Genomic DNA, 8,617 nt, shown 5'->3' on the forward strand with positions numbered 1-8,617 from the left:
GGAAGGAGAGGTTGAGGAAGACAGCTCCACCGGTAGCACGATGGCGTGATGATGGTGGTGCAGTAGTACTCCAACAGGGCTTCGCCAAGCACGTACGGAGGAGGAGAGGTGTTGGGGAGGGGAGGGGCTGCGCCTTGGCTTGGGTGCGGCTGCCCTCCCCTCACCCCTCTATTTATAGGGGAAGGGGCAAGGGGGGCCGGCCCCTCTAGATGAGATCTAGAGGGGGGGCGGCAGCCAGGGAGGGGTGGCTTGCCCCCCAAGCAAGGGGGTTGCGCCCCCCTTAGGGTTTCCCCCCAACCCTAGGCGCATGGGCCCAATGGGGGGGGCGCCAAGCCCACCAGGGGCTGGCTGCTATCCCCACGCAGCCCAAGTGGCCCCCCGGGAGGGGTGGCCCCTCCCGGTGGACCCTCGGAACCTCTTCGGTGGTCCCGGTACAATACCGGTATGACCCCGAAACTTTCCGGTGTCCGTTTGTTAACTTCCCATATATAAATCTTTACCTCCGGACCCTTCCGGAACTCCTCGTGACGTCCGAGATCTCATCCGGGACCCCGAACAACATTCAGTAGTCACATACAAGTCTTCCTAATAACCCTAGCGTCACCAAACCTTAAGTGTGTAGACCCTACGGGTTCGGGAGACACGTAGACATGACTGAGACGGCTCTCGGGCAATAACCAACAACGGGATCTGGATACCCATGTTGGCTCCCACATGCTCCTCGATGATGTCATCGGATGAACCACGATGTCGAGGATTCAATCAACCCCGTATACTATTCCCTTTGTCAGTCAGTATGTTACTTGCCCGAGACTCGATCGTCGGTATCCCAATACCTCATTCAGTCTCGTTAACGGCAAGTCATTTTACTCGTACCGTAATGCATGATCCCGTGACCAAACACTTGGTTACCTTGAGCTCATTATGATGATGCACTACCGAGTGGGCCCAGTGATACCTCTCCATAATACGGAGTGACAAATCCCAGTCTCGATCTGTGTCAACCCAATAGACACTTTCGGAGATACCTGTAGTGCACCTTTATAGTCACCCAGTTACCTTGTGACGTTTGATACACCCAAAGCACTCCTACGGTATCCAGGAGTTACACGATCTCATGGTCGAAGGAAGAGATACTTGACATTGGCAAAGCTCTAGCAAACGAACTACACGATCTTTGTGCTATGCTTAGGATTGGGTCTTGTCCATCACATCATTCTTCTAATGATGTGATCCCGTTATCAACGACATCCAATGTCCATAGCCAGGAAACCATGACTATCTATTGATCACAACGAGCTAGTCAACTAGAGGCTCACTAGGGACATATTGAGGTCTATGTATTCACACGTGTATTATGATTTCCGGATAATACAGTTATAGCATGAATAAAAGACAACTATCATGAACAAAGAAATATAATAATAATCCTTTTATTATTGCCTCTAGGGCATATTTCCAACACCTTGACAGTTTGCTTTGAATAAAACTCCTCCAGCAAGGCCCAACCTTGGTTTTACCATTTGCCTCACCTAGCCCTTTTTCCCTTCGGTTTCCGGAGCTCGAGGGTCATCTTTATTTTAACCCCCCCCCCCCCCGGGCCAGTGCTCCTTCGAGTGTTGGTCCGAACTGAGTAGACTACGGGGCCCCCTCGGGGAAACTCGAGGTCTGGTTTTACTCGTAGGATGTCTCATCCGGTGTGCCCCGAGAACGAGATATGTGCAGCTCCTATCGGGATTTGTCGGCACATCGGGCGGCTTTGCTGGTCTTGTTTTACCATTGTCGAAATGTCTTGTAAACCGGGATTCTGAGTCTGATCGGGTCTTCCTGGGAGAAGGTATATCCTTCGTTGATCGCGAGAGCTTATCATGGGCTAAGTTGGGACACCCCTGCAGGGTATTATCTTTCGAAAGCCGTGTCCGCGGTTATGTGGCAGATGGGAATTTGTTAATGTCCGGTTGTAGATTACTTGACACCAGATATGAATTAAAATGCATCAACCGCGTGTGTAGCCGTGATGGTCTCTTTTCGGCGGAGTCCGGGAAGTGAACACTGTTTTGGGTTATGTTTGACGTAAGTAGGAGTTCAGGATCACTTCTTGATCATTGCTAGCTTCACGACCGTTCCTTTGCTTCTCTTCTCGCTCTTATTTTCGTATGTTAGCCACCATATATGCTTAGTCGCTGTTGCAACCTCACCACTTTACCCCTTCCTTTCCCCTTTAAGCTTTGCTAGTCTTGATACCCATGGTAATGGGATTGCTGAGTCCTCGTGGCTCACAGATTACTACAACAACAGTTGCAGGTACAGGTTTATGCGATGGTCATGACGCGAGAGCGATGTTTGCTTGTCTTGGAGTTCTTCTTCTGCTTCTTCTTCGATCAGGGGATAGGTTCCAGGTCGGCAGCCTGGGCTAGCAGGGTGGATGTTGTTTGAGTTTCTGTTTCTGTTTCATCCATAGCCGGATGATGCTCTTATGTATTGTGATGTTGTATTCGTGTGACATTGTATGCCTCTTGTATGTATCCCCATCTATTATGTAATGTTGATGTAATGATATCCACCTTGCAAAAGCGTTTCAATATGCGGTTCTATCCTTGGTGGGACTTTCGAGTCTCTTTAGGATAGTATTGCATATTGGGCGTGACAGTGGCTCTCCTCCTTGCAACGGGTTCCAAGCCGACGGCTTGCTTCCTCCCCTTTGGATGGCGCCGCATGGGCGTCTTCTAGGGGTCGGAACTAGCTGGGGAGAAATCTTTGTCCGGAAACAACCATTGCAGATGACGACAACAACCATTGCATTGTGACAACGCCGTCCCTTCCTTGGAGATGTTGCTTAGGTGCTCATGAAGGCCATCGGAGTTTTTGTTGGAAGTGGTGGCTCTGTCAGCTCTTCAGCAAGGATTAAGGCAATATGGCGTCCAATGATGGTTACTGCTATGGGTATGAGGTCTCGAGGCACAATGTACGCCGTCACGGGTTACTCTTGGGCGACACCTTCTTTGATTCCAGCTCGTCCCTGTTGTTCATTTGCCGATTCATGGGCGCGAAGGGTGGACAGTGCGTTGACCCATACTGAGATGTGGTCGGGGTTGTGTTAAGGTATCTCATGTTGGTTGAGATGCGGTCCTTGATCTCTATGTCTTGCCCCATCGCCATTTGTGGCTTGATTTTCAACTGGACGAGTTTCTTGTTGTTGTCGTAGTCGTGGTGTTTGAAGTATATGCCCAAAGGCACTGTATCAGCCGCTTGGCCCCAAATGGATCTTCTCCCAGCTTCTTACACTTGTACTGCATGTAATAAAAATGTTGTACTTGGTTCTGTCTCTGTTGTAAGGACCTTGATACTCGTTTTGCTGGTTCTGAGTCGATTTCAAACTCAGGCCTTAGATCTGATTCCTAGGAGGGAGATTGGGGAGGGGAGGGATGACTCATTTCTCCGATCTCCCTTAGATAGGAATTAGATGCATTGTTGGCGGTGGCTGCCTTCCTTTTGTTTTTAGCTTGGTTACTTGTAAGACAATGTGGTTTCTGGTAATAGAAATCAGAGAGTATGCTCTCTTTTATCAACGGCAAAAAAAATCAGCAGCTTGGCAGTTCTTCTATGTTGCTAGTACATCTTTCCATGGTGTAATCTAAAAAAAGATTAATCCCTGGGTTGTGGCTTGCCTCAACGATGCATGGCCTAGATGATGTCTCTTATGCACATGTAGACGAGCTGGTCATCTGCTCACTGGGTGTGTGCACTAGTAGAAAACAGGGCTTTCGTTCGGCCAGAAAAGAGCATTAATCCCGGTTGCATTACGAACCGGGACTAATGTGAGCATTAGTTCCGGTTCAAGCGGCGAGGGCACCGTACATGTATTACTCCCGGTTCAAATGGGACCTTTAGTCCCGGTTGGTGCCACGAACCGGTACTAAAGGGTGCGATGCCCATTAGTACCGGTTCGTGGCACGAACCGGTACTAAAGGTCTAACCTTTAGTACCGATTTGTGCCACGAACCGATACTAATGGGTTGAGACCTTTAGTACCGGTTCGTGCCATGAACCGGTGCTAAAAGTCCCATTTCCAAACTCTACCCCCCCCCCCCCCCCCGGATCGCCTTTGCAGTTTTGTAAAAAACAAAACAAAATGATAAAAACTTCAAAAATTAAAATCCTTCCAAATGTAGTTATGTTACTACATGTACTAGTTACGAAAATTTAAAAACTTATATTTGGACATGTTTTGCAAAAAGTGCAGGGAAAATGTAAAACGGCTATAACTTTTGCATACGATGTCAGAAAAAAACGTATAATATATCAAAATGTTCAGCACGAAAATCCGCATCCGATTTTGACAGCCTACGACCTGTTTGCAAATTTTTAGAATCCTCAAATTCTAAAAGGAAAAAAAGTTATGCTCAAATTTCAGTTTTTTTTAAATCTGGTCAAACTACTTATTCAAGAAGTATTAGTGTTACTAAATAATTATTCAAGAATATTAGTGTTACTAAATAATTATTTCCATTTTTTTGAATTTTGGTCAAATCTGGTCAAACTGTGGTCAAACAATGGTCAAACTACTTATTCAAAAAATATTAGTGTTACTAAATAATTATTTCAGTTCATTTGAATTTTGTTAAAATCTGGTCAAACTATGGTCTAACTACTTATTCAAGAAATATTAGTGTTACTAAATAATTATTGTTTTTTAGAACAATAGTTTCAAACTCAAACAGTGAAATGTGTGACTTCATGCTCAAGCTAAATTCCTGAGGGTTAATAGGATTGACATCTTACTATTGTCAGGAAAACAACAAGTGCAGACTTGGAAACAAGGGAGAATAGAACCAGGAAGTTAAGTGTGCTCGGGCTGGAGTAGTGAGAGGATGGGTGACCGTCCAGAAAGTTAGATGATTTGAAATGATGAGGGGTGATTAGAGATTAGAGGTTAAATTGAGTAGTGATGAGGAGTGATTAGAGATTAGAGGTTAAAATAATTCAAAAATTTGAAAATAAAAAAAAAGCAAAAAAATTCAATTTTTTTTAAAAAATAAAATTTTCTTTATTACCGGTTGGTGTTACCAACCGGGACTAAAGGTGAACCTCCAGGTAGCGGCCACGTGGAGGGACTTTAGTCCCGGTTCGTGTAAGAACAGGGACTAAAGGGGAGGCTTTAGTAACGACCCTTTAGTCCCGGTTCCAGAATCGGGACTAAAGGCCCTTATGAACCGGGATTATAGGCCCTTTTTCTACTAGTGGTGGAAAAGAGGCGCCCACGCCGGTGAAGATCATTGATGAGGAGTAGTTGCTGAATTGCAGGGGTGTGTGTGGAGGCGGTTTCTATTTCGAGCGTAGGTCGCTTTTTTTCTACAGCTTACCCTCTCACACGGCAGGTCCTTTGTAAGGGTCGGCCCATTCCTCTTTTTTTTCACCCAATTCTAGGAAGGTTCTAGAACCTTCCTTGGACCACTTTTTCCTTTTGCTTTTATTTTTTCACATGGTTATTCTTTTTCTTTTTCATTTTTCATTTTATTTTATTTAAAAATTTGTTTTCCTTTAGTTTATATTTTTTTGATGCTATGACCATTTAAAAAAATTATGTATGCTTTTTGAATCCGCAAAAAAGTTTTGAATTCACAAATTCGTAATGAATTCATGAACATATTTATCAATTTTTTTATTTCTTTCCTAAATTTGTGAACATTTTTTGAATTTGGAAAAGTTTCTAAAATGCATGAACATATTTCAAACCTATGAACATTCTTTTAATTATCAAACAGTTTCCATATTAATAGCCATATTTTTCAAGTTTGTGAACATTTTTTAAATTCATAAAAGTTAATTGAAATTTCAAATTATATTCAAAATTCATGAAAAAATTAAAATATTAACAAAAAATTTTGAATGATAGTTTTTGTATTCACGAATTTCTTGAATTTGTGAACATTTTTTATAGTTGTGGACATTTATTTTAAATTGAAGAACATTATTTAAATTCGAGAACTTTTTTGAAATATTTGATATATTTTTTATTTGTAAAATTAATGAACAGTTTTAAACATTTAGTTTTTTTTTTCAAAATGGCAAGCATTTTAAAATAAAAACACAAATAATAGAATAGAAAAAATTAAGAAACTAAAAAGAAAATAACTAAATAAAACAGGGGAGCCCCGCCTCGCACCTGGGCCGACCCAAGTTCCCATGAAGGAGAGCGAGGGGTGTGCGTTAGCTAGCTTTCCACTAGGAAAACGCTTCCACCCGGCCGAGTTTGGGCTGGACGCACGTTGTGTCCTCACTGGCACGCACTGCCTCCCTCGTGGCGGTCACTTATCCCCCTAGCCCTTTTCCCTTTTTTTCTTTCTCCCTCCCTTATCCTCTTTCTCCCGTCACTCTCATCCCTTCATCTTTCTCTGTTTCTTCCGTGGGAGAACCCCCCCCCCCTCCATGAGATTCAGCACCGACCACTCACCCTACCCTCGTCCCCCTCACCCTTCCATGTTGTTTGTTTTCTGCAAAAGAGAGAGTGAGGACGAAGACCAGGAGTTGTGAACAGCGGCTTCGCGAGGAGTTGCCATGGTGGTTGCACCACATCAACGGTGGGCTGCATCAACGATGATTGCATCGTGTAGTGCCAGTGGTGCTCCAACTCACGGTTACAGATGTTGGGACCATGGGTTCCAGATGCTAGAACCACGGTGGCAAATCTTGGAAGCCCGCAGCTGCCAGTGGTGACTACGCTGGACGCGGGGTTCTGCAACTGGTTTGCCAGATGCTGAAACCATGATGACCTTTTGCTGCAGCTAGTGAAGCCCAAAGCTGGAACCGACATCAGTAAATTGTTGCCTGACACGCGATGCACTAGAAGCGGACGTGCCCTCACCGCACCGCCGACAACAACCTTTTGTTGGAACCATTGTGTGTTTTTGCTGGAGCTATTTTTTTTTGCTACAATCACCCACTAGGAGTTTTGCCTGCTGGCTTAGTTTTTGCTGGAAGCTAGTATAATTATTTGCTTCAACCGGCAAATGAAGGATTTTTGTTACATCTATATTGCTTGACAGAACGGTACAAGTCGACGACCGGCGACGAGTCAAAGGCGGTGATGCTACAACCGTGGTCACCGTGCGCTAGAACCGGCCAGTGTCGGAGTTGCAACAGCCATGGTGACCATGGCGAGCGCTACTCAATTCTTTGCTGCAAGTGGCACACACAGGGCAAGGACGAGCAGGGCAGCCTAAGGGGCGAGCACGGTGTTGCGGGTAGCCGTCGACCGCTGACGTCATAGCTTCTATGGGAGGGGAATTTTTTTTTAGGGGTGGGAGGGGAATTTTTGTGGCCTTGTTGAATCGAGACGAATAAGAGGCAATCGAACGACGTCGGTTGCTGTGATCCAACGCACGCGCAGTGTTGGCCTTTCCACTACACGGGTCGGGTTGGGGAATAGGAGGACTCGCGTGGGGACCCGGCGGCGACACCGGTGGGGATCGTCTTTATCCAGCCAGGCCGATCCTTCACGTACGTGATCCACTGACCAAGCTTAGTTTGACTAGAGGCTAACGCGCGCTTCGCCGCACCGCTTTTCACTCGTGAAATCAACTTTTTATATCTATATATTATTGTGATCAATTGTTTCGTTTTGATTTTATTTGTGTTGGTTTTTATGTTTTTATTTTTTATTGGAGGTGTTTTTTGTTCGTGTATCGTGTTGGGTTGTTGTTGGAGTATTTTTTTTCAAGAGAAGAAAGGAGTTATTTGATGTGTGGTTGCGAAGTCCTTGCACATTTTGGTCTTGTTGTCAGTCCGTGGTGATTGTTTGAGCCTCTTGGGAGTTCTTAGGCCAACTCCACCGCGCGACCCCAAACGGACGTCCGTCTTGTCCGGATTCTGTCCGTTTGAGTAGGTCAATGGGGTCGTGTCCGGGCCTGTCCTGGGATGCGGTGGCCATGCGCCAAGCGCGCGGCCGCATCCGTTTGCCCCATCTCGTCCGCCAGGGCCTAGAAATGCCCATATTTTCATATGAAAACAAGTTTGCACGTCCAAATATTAATTGTTTGAAAATTACAGTAGTTTTACAACCCAATCGAAATTGTCTCTAGTAAAGATAGGTTTACAACCAAATCGAAATTGCCTTAAATGAACATAAAATGAACCAATACATCTATCGATTGCCAACATGCTCCCACACGTGATCAACCAAGTCATTTTGAAGAGCCTTATGAGTGTGCCAATCACGCAGCTCACGATGAAACTGGCAGAACTCATCAAACGTGACCGGTTCTTGGTGCAGTGGCTCAACATTGTCACCTTGAAAATCAAATCCTTGGTCGAAGATACTGTCATCATGCTCGTCCTCGACGATCATGTTGTGCATGATCACACAAGCAGTCATCACCTCCCAAAGCTTCCTTTCATCCCATGACAGTGCAGGGTACCGAACGATGCCCCATCGGGATTGAACCACACCAAAAGCACGTTCCACATCCTTTCTAGCACTCTCTTGCATTTGGGCAAATCTCTTTCTCTTCTCACCTTGGGGCTTCGAGATTGTCTTCACAAAAGTTGACCACTGAGGATATATATCATTAGCTAGATAGTATCCTTTGTTGTACTGGTGGCCGTTGATCTCAAAGTT

This window comes from Triticum aestivum, chromosome 7B, assembly GCF_018294505.1.
Source record: "Triticum aestivum cultivar Chinese Spring chromosome 7B, IWGSC CS RefSeq v2.1, whole genome shotgun sequence".
NCBI lineage: Eukaryota > Viridiplantae > Streptophyta > Magnoliopsida > Poales > Poaceae > Triticum > Triticum aestivum.